Source organism: Bombina bombina, chromosome 3, assembly GCF_027579735.1.
Source record: "Bombina bombina isolate aBomBom1 chromosome 3, aBomBom1.pri, whole genome shotgun sequence".
NCBI lineage: Eukaryota > Metazoa > Chordata > Amphibia > Anura > Bombinatoridae > Bombina > Bombina bombina.
Window position 1 is genome coordinate 838,658,906 of NC_069501.1, and position 13,884 is coordinate 838,672,789.

Consider the following 13,884-nt stretch of genomic DNA (forward strand, 5'->3'; position numbering starts at 1 on the left):
GGATATGCACTCTTTATAATAGTTGATATTTCAAAAATGTTAGTAGTATACAATGACTATCAGCCAATGTTAATAACGACGTGCAAACTTGGATAAATTCAATTATACATGTAATCCATAATAAACAACGAATCTCAATGCGCTTATACTGGATTATGTGAGCTGAAAGATTTTGATTGTTATGTGTCAATGTTATGTGCTGGTATTAGTGACCAGGTGAATGTGCTGGGCAAAAATAATAATTTGTGTGCAGTGTGCCCGTGATTGAATAGTTAATGATTTTTTGGGTTCCTAAGGTGTAGGGCAAATCAAAAAACTTCCCTTGTGATTTTCTTCTACGGAAAATATATAAAAAAATAATACCGGCAGTTTTCGTTAAATGTAAGAGAACATGGTTGAAAACATATATAGTGGGTGTTAAAAAATGTGATGTTCAGCACAAACAAAATTAATAGCAAAAATATAGGCAGCGATAAAAATATATACCAAAAAGATATAATAAAAATATATATAAAGTGTATATTCGGCAAAAGTATATATAGTCAATAAAAAAGAAGCTGGTGTGCGGCAAAAAATAGTGCGGCAAAGTTATATGGTGTATAAGTGACAGACAGATCCAAAACTTTAAAACGAAACTGGTGCCAAAAAATAAGTGAAAAAATGTGGAATTCACAAGTTAGGTGGTCCGGGACCTTAAAGTCGTTATAGCTGATTCTGTTCCACAGATGCAGATAATCCCCAGTTAAGGTAGTGTGTGTCACTAAACAAGCCCAATTCTCTATGTGCAGATTATTCCTGAACACTGTGTGTGGACTTCATAGCGTGGATCAAAAATGTGGTTCAATAATAATTCCCTCTGTTAAAAGAAATATATAATAGTGTAGATGGCTTTAACTAGTTTAATAATAGGAGAGCTACTTACCAGTCAACGCGTTTCGGTCATACACTGACCTTTTTCAAGACTGGTTTTCTTATGCATACAGGGATCTTTAAATACCCTGATATTACTGTGTGTATTTCATGACACCGGAAGTAATTTCTTAGAATTTCCGGTTCATTGTGAGTAAAATTTATTTTATTTCTGTTATATGTAAGGTACTAAATGTTTGAGGAACTAGCTAAAATATTTCTAGAGAGTATTTCAATCTGAAAATTGTTGAAATTATCTTTCTTAAACGTGTTTACTTTTTGCCGATACTTTCGTTCCGTTTTTTGGTTTTCTACTTGTCTGGGAGTGTTGTGAATTCTGTTTCCTCATTGGTTAGAATAAGGGGTGTGTAAGAAAGCATATATTTTGATTGGGTAAAAGAGGTCAGAGTTTCACTTCTCTAAAGTATATAGGTTATATTCTGTCATTCATTGTCTATTGTTGTGACATATATTAGGACTATGACGTTTTCGTTATAGCCAATCTGTCAACATGTCTACAATCAGTTTTTTATACATATACAAATCTCACAACATCTTTTTGTATTTGTTTTATACTTATAGACCCGTCCATAGAACCCTCAAAGTTATAGATGGTTCATTATTTTAATTCTAATTGCTATTCTCATATTTTCTAAATGATGATTTTCTAGGGAAATCTTAAAACCTCAATCTTTACCTTTTATCTATGTTAATTTTATATGGTGCTCCGATATATTTTTTGTATTTTTGAATTTTTTGATCTTATTTTCTTTTGCTTAAAAGGGTTGCATTTTTTAGAAAAAAGGAGTTAGAGAATTTTCTTTTATGCGGTTCTAAAGTTTTTGAAACAGTCTTTAGATTACTTATATTTGGTTTTAGGTATTTCAGTTTCTCCTTTTTGGTCAGATGTTTAAGACAGCTGGGGAGTGCGCTACGACTAAATTAAGTTTGTTCTCAATGATATAGATTCTTAAGATATCAGACTTACTTTGTCTAATAACAAATAAATGGATGTAAAATAACGTTTATTTTGTGTGACGGTTTTATTCTCGATCCCCCATACCTTCTAATTTGCTAAAGGGGATGCATTATTAGTGTGGTTCTAGATATAGTCTTAGTCTTTTAACAGAATATTTCAACTGGCCGGGGTATTGATAGTCTGAGTTGATGACTATTTTTTATCCTCAATTAGTATATATGTTTTTGTTCTATGAGGCTTTTATCTGCATTATTAGTTTCAACTCTCAAATTATAGGTGTATTTTATTTTAGTACATCTTCATTATTTGAGATTGTTCTTTCAAAACTAGTGTATACTTAATAAAAATAAAAAAAAATAAAAATATATATATGCCGGTTATGTTATGTTTCGTATTAAAAATTTTTGAACACTCAGTAATTAATGGATAGTGACAGTAACTATAAAAGAATTTAGGGAGATTGGGATTATTGGGTATATAACAAAGTGGAAAATGCTTCAGGTTGAAGTGTGTTGCTCTATAGTGGTACTTCACCTTAACCTAGGTGAACTTTTCATCATGTGTAACATTATTTCATGAAAGATTCAACAGGGCAAATCAGGATTGTAGGATACTCTTATGAACAGGGAGAAGGTTAGATGTGCAATACTCTTAGTAATTCCCCATGGGGAAAGTTATATCCATGTATTCTCAGTTTTGGATGTCCAATGTAGGCTAGAATGGTCTTTGTGGCATAGTCTTTGGATGGCTTAAGGTTTGGAAGATGAGACAAATTTCATAAAAAAATAATAAAAACATTTTCTTTAGAGGCCATAGGAGGATCTTTGAGGGTTGATAGAATAAAGATTATCCCTCAGGGGCTTTTGAATGTCCAATGTAGACTGGAAAAGTTTTAATGACTTGATTTTCAGATTGCTTAAAGCTTAGAATATAAGACAGAAAGAAATTTCTTTGGAGATTTTTTAGGAAAATTTTTGAGAGTTTAATAAAATGAAGATTATCTTTTTGAAACATTGTTTTAGTTTAGGTTGAAAAGATGCATCAAATCTTCTTTATTGTTTAACCCTCTCGGATGCAGACAGTCTAAATAGAAAATCCATTTTGATTCTTCTGTTAATAACTTCTTTTCATGGTTTCCCCCTCTCCAGTTTTTGGGGACTTTTTGTATCACCATATATTTCAAACATTTGATGTTTCCATGATGTTTCTCGGAGAAGTGTTTATATAGGGGGGTGTCCATGTTAAGTTTCTCAATACATAAAATGTGTTCGCGTATTCTGTGACGTAGTGTCCTGGATGTTTGCCCCACATATTGGAGCCCACAGGGACATTGAAGTAGATAAATTATGTTCTTATCTTGACAGCGAATCAGGTCTTTGATTTTATATTTCTTCCTATTATGAAAAGACTGAAATTCGGTTGCTTTTTGTCCACATTTGCAAGCCTTGCATCTGTGGCAAGGAAAAAAACCTTTTACTGTTCTACAAAATGTATCTCTTATTTCAGGCCGCTTCTTCTTCTGTGTGCTGGGTGCCAATTTGTTTTTAAGGTTATTGGTCCGTCTATACACAAAAGTAGGCCTTTGGGGTAACCTTTCCCCAAGGATATCGTCATCTTTGAGGATATTCCAGTGTTTCCTGAAGATGTTTTCGATAATCTTACTATTCTCGCTATATTCCGTTATTAAAGGAACATTAAGGAAACTATTGTCCTTACTTAATGGAGCTTTTTCTTTATATTTAGTTAAATCTTTTCTTTCAATTTTTCTGATTTCCTCTATCTTCTGGTCTAATGGTCCTTCCTTATAGCCTCTCTCTAGGAATTTTGTTTTTATTATTTGTGCTTGTTCTTCCCATTTTAATAAGTTAGAACAGTTTTTCCTCATTCTAAGCAGTTGTCCCTTTGGGATGTTGCTCTTCCAATTTTTGTGGTGACAACTTGTTTGGTGGACATAGTTGTTGCTGTCCACCTTTTTGAAATGGGTTGATGTCTCAATATTACCTTCTTTCACCTCTATATTTAGGTCCAAATATGTGAGTGATGTTTTACTCGATTCATATGTGAAATTCAGGTTGGCCTCGTTCTTGTTCATGACATTGATGGTATGTTCTAGGTCCTCTTGTGGTCCTTTCCAGATCATTATGATGTCATCAATGTAACGGCGATAAAGGACCAGGTCCGCGCTTGCTGGGCATGATTCCCAGACGATCTCTTCCCACTTTGCCATATAGAGATTGGTATAGCTGGGCACGAACCTGGTCCCCATCGCCGTGCCACAAACCTGTCGATAGTATTTTCCATTATTGGAAAAGTAATTATAATTAAGGATGTAGTTGATACTATTCAGTATGAAATCACATTGTCTTGCTGGTAGTTCTGTATCTTTTTCTAGATAGAATCTAACTGCTTCTAGCCCTTCTTTGTGGGGTATACTCGTGTACAGAGCGGTTACATCGTAGGTTACCAAGATGTAATTCTCCTCCCACTTTATGTTTTCCAGAAGATTTATTATTTCGGTGGAGTCTCTTAAGTAAGAGGGGCGTTCTCTTACGTGTCTTTGTAGATGTCTGTCTACATATTCGGACAGGTTACTACTCAGGGATCCTATCCCTGATATTATTGTTCTCCCCGGGGGTTTATTAAGATTTTTATGGATCTTTGGCAGGTGGTATATGATTGGGATCCTTGGGTATTGCACATTAATATAGTTGTATTCTTTGTCGTTCAGTATATCGTCGTCTTTAGCTCCCTTCAGGAGATCCATTAATTTCTTTTTGCAGATAATAACTGGATTTTCCTTTAATTTTAGGTAGGTATTTTCATCACTGAGAATCCTTTCTGTTTCGTTCTCATAGTCTGTTTTATTCATCACCACAATTCCGCCACCTTTATCGGCCGGCTTAATGGTAATTTTGCCCAGCACATTCACCTGGTCACTAATACCAGCACATAACATTGACACATAACAATCAAAATTTTTCAGCTCACATAATCCAGTATAAGCGCATTGAGATTCGTTGTTTATTATGGATTACATGTATAATTGAATTTATCCAAGTTTGCACGTCGTTATTAACATTGGCTGATAGTCATTGTATACTACTAACATTTTTGAAATATCAACTATTATAAAGAGTGCATATCCAATCATCAACTAGCAAGTTTGTAAATTGTTTGTGATTTTAAAACACATTTTATATTTTTAATTGTTAACTGCATCGATCCATGAATTTTGATTGTAACTTTTTAAAATATTGTTAAAACCAATAAATTGTTATAATTTTTTTAATTTCAAATTTGTTTTATACATAAGTGTAACATAGACCCAGCCTCAAAGTTTGGCGCTCTGATGTATTTTTGATGTTCAAAAACTAATGGCAATATTAAAGTTGATATACATAACTATAAATATAAAACAAAAAAATATAAAAAATGGAGAATCGGAACGGAGCCTAGCCACTGACCGAGATGGCTGCTTTCTGTTAGTGCTCTGTAGTCCCTAGCATGTTTTGCCTAAACTAGTAACAATTTTATCACTAAAGCTGGGCTTGTAACACACAGAAAGACTCCTACAGCTCTCAACTGATCCCCGGTGAAGTGGTGAGGTGTGGCGACTTAAGACCGCAGAGTTATTAAGGCAGCTGGAAGACACCCCACCGCACAACACTTGTCACCGGATACCCGACTCCCACCGCAAGATAAATAATACCTGGTCTGCTGAGTACCTAACGGAACCCTCCGGAATAGCGAGGGATATCTGAGGCATACCCGCTCCTTTGCCGGCGTCACTGTACAACCGCGATCAGACCCTGATGCAATAGGCCGCATACACGTGAGCACGCAGACGCTTCAGCAGCATAGGCCCTGAGACAGCGATCGCGGTGCAGGAGCGGCGACTCAGAGATGGCGCATCTTTCCTAAGTTCACAGCAGCCAGCCCCGTGTTCTGAGGACCTCGCTACCGGACAGCGGTAAGCTCACTGACCTTTGGGGCTATCTAAAACACGGATGGGGTGCAGGTCCCATAGAGACTAAGTGATACACACAAAATAGCCGCATAGCAGCTTGCTCCCACACAACGGCCGTTGGCATATTCAGACCTCATGAGCTGGTAACAGACAAGGGGCCACATTAAACAGGCCTGAGAGATCGCCCTATCCCCACCTTGAATCAAACATAGGAGACACTTTAAAAAAGACCGAAGGGTGCTAGGCCATACAGAGACACCACTAGATTACAGGAAATTTTATACAACATGGCCAGTAAAAAGAATACCAAACTCCAAAAAGGGTCACATTCCTCTGTTATGGAGAATTTCCTGATTTCAGCAGATCCCTCAGCTCCTGTTAGTAAACCTCCCCAAGACAACACTGGACAGCAAAAACTAACTTCAGCACCTGATCATGAACACTGTGTACAGTCACAGGGATACCTCACAAAAAATTATATCCTGCATCTCTCATCTAAAGATGATATTAAAAATGCCATGCTGGACTTTAAAAACATGTTTGGGGAGCTAAGGAGAGATATAGGAGCAGTAAGCAGGCGGGTTACACAAATTGAAGAAAAGCAAGAAACTTTAAGCTCAGACATGCAGCAGCAAGCAAGTTATATACAGGCCCAGGAGGGAACTGTGCTGAGCCTTATGGATAGAATAGAGGATCTCGAGAACAGGAGTAGGAGGAGTAATTTAAGGCTGAGAGGCATCCCAGAGGCTGTGGACCCCCCATCCCTCCAACAATATATCCAGGAATTCATCAAATACCTCAAAAATGACCCCATGGCTCAGGATGTACAAATAGAAAGGGCACATAGGGCATTACGCCCCAAACCTCTTAACTGAGCCCCTCCCAGGGACATTATAATGAAATTTCTCTCATTTAAGGAGAAGGAAGAGGTGCTCAAATTCGCAAGGGCTAAGCATCCACTAAGGTTCAGGGGAACAGAAATACAAGTATTCTCAGACTTATGCCCTGCAACACTGCAAAAACGACGAGACTTAAGACATGTTACTTCAGCACTTAGGGATAAGCGGATCCCATATAGATGGGGATTCCCCACCAGCCTCATAGCAACTAAGGATAACGTCACTCACACCCTCAGGAAGATATCTCAAGTTTTGCACGGGTCCTGGGCTTGGACATCAGGCCGCCCAGGGAGGAAGAAGCCGCACCTCTTAACAGAAATCAGGCAGAAGCTCAGCAACCCTGAATTGAGAGCTCTACTATCTTTGCAAATTCGCTTGCGCTGACTTCAGTGCCCTTATCACTTACAATTGAGATGGCCCCGGATGACTGACCTCAACCAGGCACCCTCCCCCTAGAGGAGCCTGACTACTGATCTGATATGCAGGAACCTCAGGGACGTATGTATACTTGTTAATGTTCTGTTATTATGCATAGTTAGTTAAAGACTCCCTAAAATACACAGGATACTTTTGTGGATCGGGACTCTATGGACATCCTGTCCCGGTGACAGATTATAATGCTGCAGCGCAGCCTGTGTGAACTGCCTTGTGTTATGAAAGGTTTATTTTATAAAATAATATACTGCACTGTATCTAGAATATGTCAATGTTGTTTCCTATGCACAAAGTTTTATTATTATAATAGAAGTAATTACTGCTATTTAGATAGGGTACAATAGCCAGACCTTCAAGTCCCTAGCCTTAGTCTGACACCAAGAATATACATGAACAGATATAATCTGTCCTTCTAAGGGTGCGAAGGGGGGATGGGAGTCAAGTTGGGACAACCCCAAAATTGATAACCTTAGGGAACTGCGATACTACACTCACAGCATGGGACTGTAGATTCACAATAGCATAGCCTTGTACCAGAACTCACTCAGATATGCTCCCCCACGGTCTGAAGATTTAAAGCTCTTACAGGATAGGCTATTTACTTTATTGAGACCACTCTGGTCCTTTTTACATACAGGCCTCCTACTCAAGCCATATAATGCCAACGCATAGAAAGCAACTCAGGAAAGGATAGATAGCACCAACTTGACCGTATCACACAGTAGAGCGCTCTTAAACCTATAGAAATAGGGGAGAACATCTTAGTCAGGTTACACAACAATATAGAGGATGTCTGTGGGACGCACCTTTTGTGCATGGTAATTTACTATTATTTTTTGTTATTGTTATTTTATTTAGATTGTTACTAGTTAAAAAAAATGATGTTATATGTACATGGATCAGGCAAGACATGCAGGGACAACTACCCCTGTTTTGATATTGTATTTGATACAATAATTGCATTGAGTAATACAGAATGTGATTGTTTTTGTTGCAATTCTTTAGATCTGTTCTACAGTCCATTAAGTTTGAGCAGAACACTTCTGTTTCTTCCCTCTCTTTCATCTTGATATATTCTTCCTTCTTCTTTCCCCCTCTAAATTTTATTTTTTTCCCCATCTCCTCCCTTCCCCTCCCATCGCCCCCTGTCCCTTGCTCTCCTCCCCGTCCGCAGCCCCCTCATTGATTTTCTCCTCTGACTGACTATTACCTAGAGCGCCCCTCCTTTGCGATCCCTCCCTACCCTACTCGTTGTTAGCACTAACCCCACGAAATGGCGCAGCGACCTGCTAGATCCCACCCACTAGAGCTCCTCTCCATAAACACAAAAGGCTTGAATAGCCCCAACAAGCGCTCTATAGTACTCAAAGACCTGCAAAGAATGGGAGGGGATATAGTATATTTGCAAGAAACCCACTTCTCGATTACTCGTGAAACTAAATGGTTTAGCCGGTCATACCCTACTGCATATTTTGCCTCGGGCCCAAATAAAAAAAATGGGGTGGGAATCCTCATTCGGGAAGGTATACAATTTCAGATGGTACAGGTTCACAGAGATCCGGAGGGTAGATTCATACTCTTAACCGGTTACCTTTTTGGTAGACCCATCACACTGGTGAATGTGTACTGCCCTAATGTATCCCAGCACCTCTTCCTACAGAAGGTCTCTAATAAAATACTAGAGCTCCGAATTGGCATTCTATTCCTAGGTGGGGATTTCAATGCCTCACTTGATCCCTCACTTGACACCTCCAATGGTATTTCAAGCGCCCCACAGAAAGTACGAAGGCGCATTGCCACAACTATGGCAGACTTAGCCTTACACGATATTTGTCGCACGCATCATCCGCAAGTAAAAAACTACACTTTTTATTCGCATCCGCACCGGAAATACTCTAGGATTGATTATCTGTACACAGACTCGACGGGACTAATCATTACTAGAAGTAGCAACATCCTAGCGATCACCTGGTCTGATCACGCTCCGGTGTGCTTCTCCATACAGTGGCCTACAATTCCAGTCACCCCTTTTGTGTGGAAACTGGACGATACACTCTTAGCAGATCCGATATTCCAAATGGAAATTAGGAAAGCCCTGACTGAATTCTTTCTTATTAATACTTCAGCACAAATAAAAGATACCACAATTTGGGAAGCACATAAGTTCACCATTAGGGGCTTGTTGATCAAGCACAAAGCAAAGCAAGTGGATCGAGCGGAAATGGATCACAAAGCTCACCCGCAGGATGAGGTGCGGTTGGCACACCTTCTCTCCACAAGGCGGAATTTGCTACACTTTCTCCAAGAAGGGTACCAAAAACAGGCTTTAATGCTCAGACAGCTCTATTATGAACAGGGCGATAAGCCTGGCAGAATGCTGGCCAGAGCTATTGCTAGAAAAAGATTAAGAACATACGTGTTTCACCTAAGTGATGATCAAGGAGGCAAAAATTCGGACGGCAATTCTATAGCAGAGAGCTTTAGGGCCTATTATGAGTCCCTTTATAACCTGCCTTGCCCTACTCGAGCGGGACAGGCTCTTCATATACCCGAAGAAGAGGAAGCCTACACCCAGGCATATCTTGAAAACACAGAGCTCCCGATTCTGTCTAAGACGGACTCTGAGTCTCTTGACTCTCCATTCACTAGCGAGGAAGTCCTCAAAGCTATAAAAGATCTCCCGACAGGAAAATCTCCAGGACCGGACGGCTTCGGCCTCTGGTACTACAAACTATACGCTGATCTTCTGGCCCCAAAGCTTACAGACATGCTTAATACCTTAGCGGACTCCCCAGTCCTGCCTGATTCCATGCTCGAGGCTCACATAGCTGTGATCTTCAAACCGGGGAAGCCCCCGGAGAGACCTGAGAGCTATAGACCAATCTCGTTGCTCAATTCAGATGTCAAAATACTAGCAAAGATTTTGGCCACTCAACTTAACAGATGTTTACCAGACAGTCTCTACTGAGCAGGTGGGTTTCATTCCCTCTCGTGAAGCCAGGGATAATACCCTCAAGGTATTACAATTAATTACCCACGCCCGCGAGAGCAACAAGCCGCTGGCCTTGATCACGACCGACGCTGAAAAGGCGTTTGACCGGGTCAGCTGGCGGTTTATACGGCTTACCCTACAAAAATTTGGGTTTGGACAAAACCATGTCATTATACTCTACCCCAAATGCCAAAGTGAGAGTTAACGGCACTTTATCAAATACTTTCCAGATCAGAAATGGCATGAGGCAGGGGTTTCCTTTATCTCCCCTCCTCTTTGCCCTCACAATAGAAGTCCTGGCAAGTAGAGTCAGAGCCAACTGAGGGGTGAGGGGATTCGTCATTGGTGACACAGAGCATAAATTATCAATGTATGCAGATGATATTCTTCTCTCCCTCTCGGACTCCGCAGGTTCATTGGAAGCTGCTTTGGATGAGTTCGGGTCCTACGGAGAGGTTTCCAACTTCCTCCTTAACCCAGCCAAATCGGAATTATTGAACATCACGATCCCCTCAGATGCCTTCGACAACACCATATCAGGCTGTCCGATAAAAGTGGTTGACCATAAAATTAAATATCTGGGTATAACAATTACTCCGGACATTTCAGAGACCATTGAGCTGAACTACAAGGCGATCAGTGATGAGGTCTTGAAAGATCTCTGTAATTGGAAAAAGAAAACCATCTCATGGCTGGGGCATATAGGGGTGGTAAAAATTAATATTCTACCCAGAGTCTTGTATATAATGCAGACAGTCCCAGCGTCGGCAGCATCCACTTACCTTAAGCAAATTCAAACTGCTATGGAGCGGTATATATGGAACGGAGTCAAACCTAGAATTAAGCGGAGTACCATCTACCTTCCTAGAGAGAGGGGGGGCTGGGGGTCCCGCTGTTGAGAGAGTACCAGAGATCTATCTCCTTACAGCGAATCGTAGAGTGGTGCAGGAATGCCCCTAATAAGAGATGGATTCAGATAGAAAATGAGATTCTCGAGAGACGAAACGTTGGGTCTTTGGCATGGATAACAGAGGGAAATCGCCCTCCGAGGTTGTCTCTTTACCCGATGATAGCAGACACCTTTCAGGCCTGGGACAAGATCCTGGACAAAGAGTCCTTGTGTGAAAATGTTAGGCACCTTGAGATGTCCAGCAATATGTGTCAAAAATGCTGGAAACTATTGTAGAGAACTTATAACTGCCTGATGCATAGTTCAAATGTAAAGATTCTGTTTATCAGTTATTGTCTTATAAGACAAAATTTTACTTTTTGAAAAGCCATAACAAGCTCAACGACCATGCTTACATAAAAAGTAAACAAGGGGGGGGCGGAGCTAACTGCCTGGCTGAGTAGTCGCAGCAGAGTGCAGCTCTGGGCAGAAAAACGGATAAAACTTTGTTTTGTTTTTCTACAGACTGCGAAATTGCTAATTGTCACCTCTCCTAAGTTACCCTGCCTTGTGGGACCACCTAAATGGCTGACCTTTCCATAAATTGTGCTTACAGCCGGAGCTGTTGCACAGACCCTGAGAGGCCTACTTGTAGTGTGTGCCGCAAGCTGTTACTACGCAGCCCAGCATCACGTCCACTATCAGCCAGTCTCCAGCACTGGAGGGTCGGGGCTCCGCTCCGGAGCTGAAGAGACTTCATCCTCAGGGACATCCTAAGATTGGTCTGGGAGTGAGAAGCTGGGCAACCCGCCCCTGCTCGCGATACCGCTCGGACCCCCACAGAAGTTCCCAGAAGGGACCGGAGGGCACTTGGTCTTCAGCAGCGCCCGGGAGCAGTGTTCCGGTCAAGAAGTGGCGAGGGGCCGAGTAGGTGAGTGCAGCAGTTCGTAACTGACATTGTGGTGGCTGTTAACCTGTGGCGCAAAAAGACGCCATCTTATCTCTCCTGAGCCTTTCTGAAGTTAATACTGCGCTAGTCCCGACCGGCTGCCACAATGCTTAGCAACATCTAACCCCCTTAGATTTGCACACCGGGGAGCTATACCGGGAGTTCAGGAGTTCAGGGGACATTTTCTTTTTTTTTTTTTTTTTAAAGGGAAAAACTGGACATATCCCTTGCTATAAGTTACCCACTGACTCATTATTTCAAGGGGATATACTGGACGGCTGTATAGTGGAAGGGCCTCAGACTTTGCAACCCTTACAAGTGTTAGTTTTCTCCACCAGGCTCTAATACTGTAGCAGTCAAGGGGGTTTCAGTTTAAACAGGGACACAGGCTTATTTTGCTCAAAGACTTCCATCAATAAATGGTTTGCTCTATGTTAACCCTACATATCCTGGATACCTTTGAATTTCTCTGCAGCTCACCTCTCCCTCCTGCTCACTTACAGTCCCTCAGCAGCCTGTAACAATATCGGCTGCACGTTGGCTTGTAACTGTTCCTCCACCCAGGCTTTGGCCTGCAAAGGCACTTTCACTGGCAACATTCAAACAGTTTTGGCTTTGGGTGGCTCCATACATATTTAACCTAGAGCCTCACAACTACTACCACGCCTCATTTCAGGCCGCAACCTTACATATTTACTAGAGGTTAGATCTGAAGTTATCCCAGACGCACCTCACCCTAAGCTGCGAGGCACACCAAATACCCCTGTCCCTACAACTCTCTTTAAGGCCATACCTGAATAATTTAAACAATAAAAACAAAACCTACTTGCTAGAACTGTCCCTGGGCCTTATGGGATAGCCCCTCATGGACTTAAGGTTACATTTGTAACGCAACGTCTCAGGACACTTATAAGTCTCTTTAGGCGCACTATCTACTGTGAGGCAGACTTTGTTTCTAATTACTGCTGATTCTATTAACAGGAGTCGTCGCCATAGTTATGTGATTTATTGTGCTGCTGCGTCAGCCTCTGTTCCTCTGCAGCCTAGCTCAGAGTGGAGTGTTTTATTTTACTTGAGTGTTGTGACCTTACATAACTTGCATCTCTTCTTTTACAGGTCTTGTGGTTCCACACTATTTAGACCCCAGTTGCTCCTGCCTGCTTGCTGCACTTATGCAAATTGTTAGCTAATAGAGAAAGCAATCTTAGCTTCTCACCCTGTGCATTGGCTGACAGGAGTCACTGCTCCAGGTATCCTAGGCTTATAAGCCCATCTGTGTGTTAATATCATTTTCTCACCTTATATGTTGACACTGTTGTGCCCGTTCTCTTTTTGTAATACTGATAATCTACACCTGAAGCTCTACTGTTGACCTAATAAGGTACTTGTGGTATATTGACTGGTATATTCTGGCCAGCTCTGTGTGAAATAAAAGGGTTAACTGCTGCTTTCCAATCCCTCACCTCCCCGCTCCCGCCCGGCTAGTCCGGGTGGGTCACTTCCAATTTCCTTTCCCCTTCCTTCGGGTCGTATCCCCCTATTCCCCGAGGTGAGGGACCAGACTGGTAGTAACAAATGTGAGTATTCATGTAACTTTTCCCTTTAAAGTGTGACTCAGCCCCGCTCTAACTATGAGATAGGTTTTCTGTAAATTGCGTGCTTGAATGTGATATGCATAACCCTTGAATTTCTTCCAAAACAGCAGTATATTACCCTTGAGCCCCCAGGGATTTATTACTTTGCCTCCCAGAGATCTAGTAACTAGTCTATAAAATGCCTCATATGATGAAGAAACATCCAAAGTCAAACCCCAAACCTAGGAAGACAGTCTTTGACCATTTTGCCCATGCTTCTAAGGAGTCCCT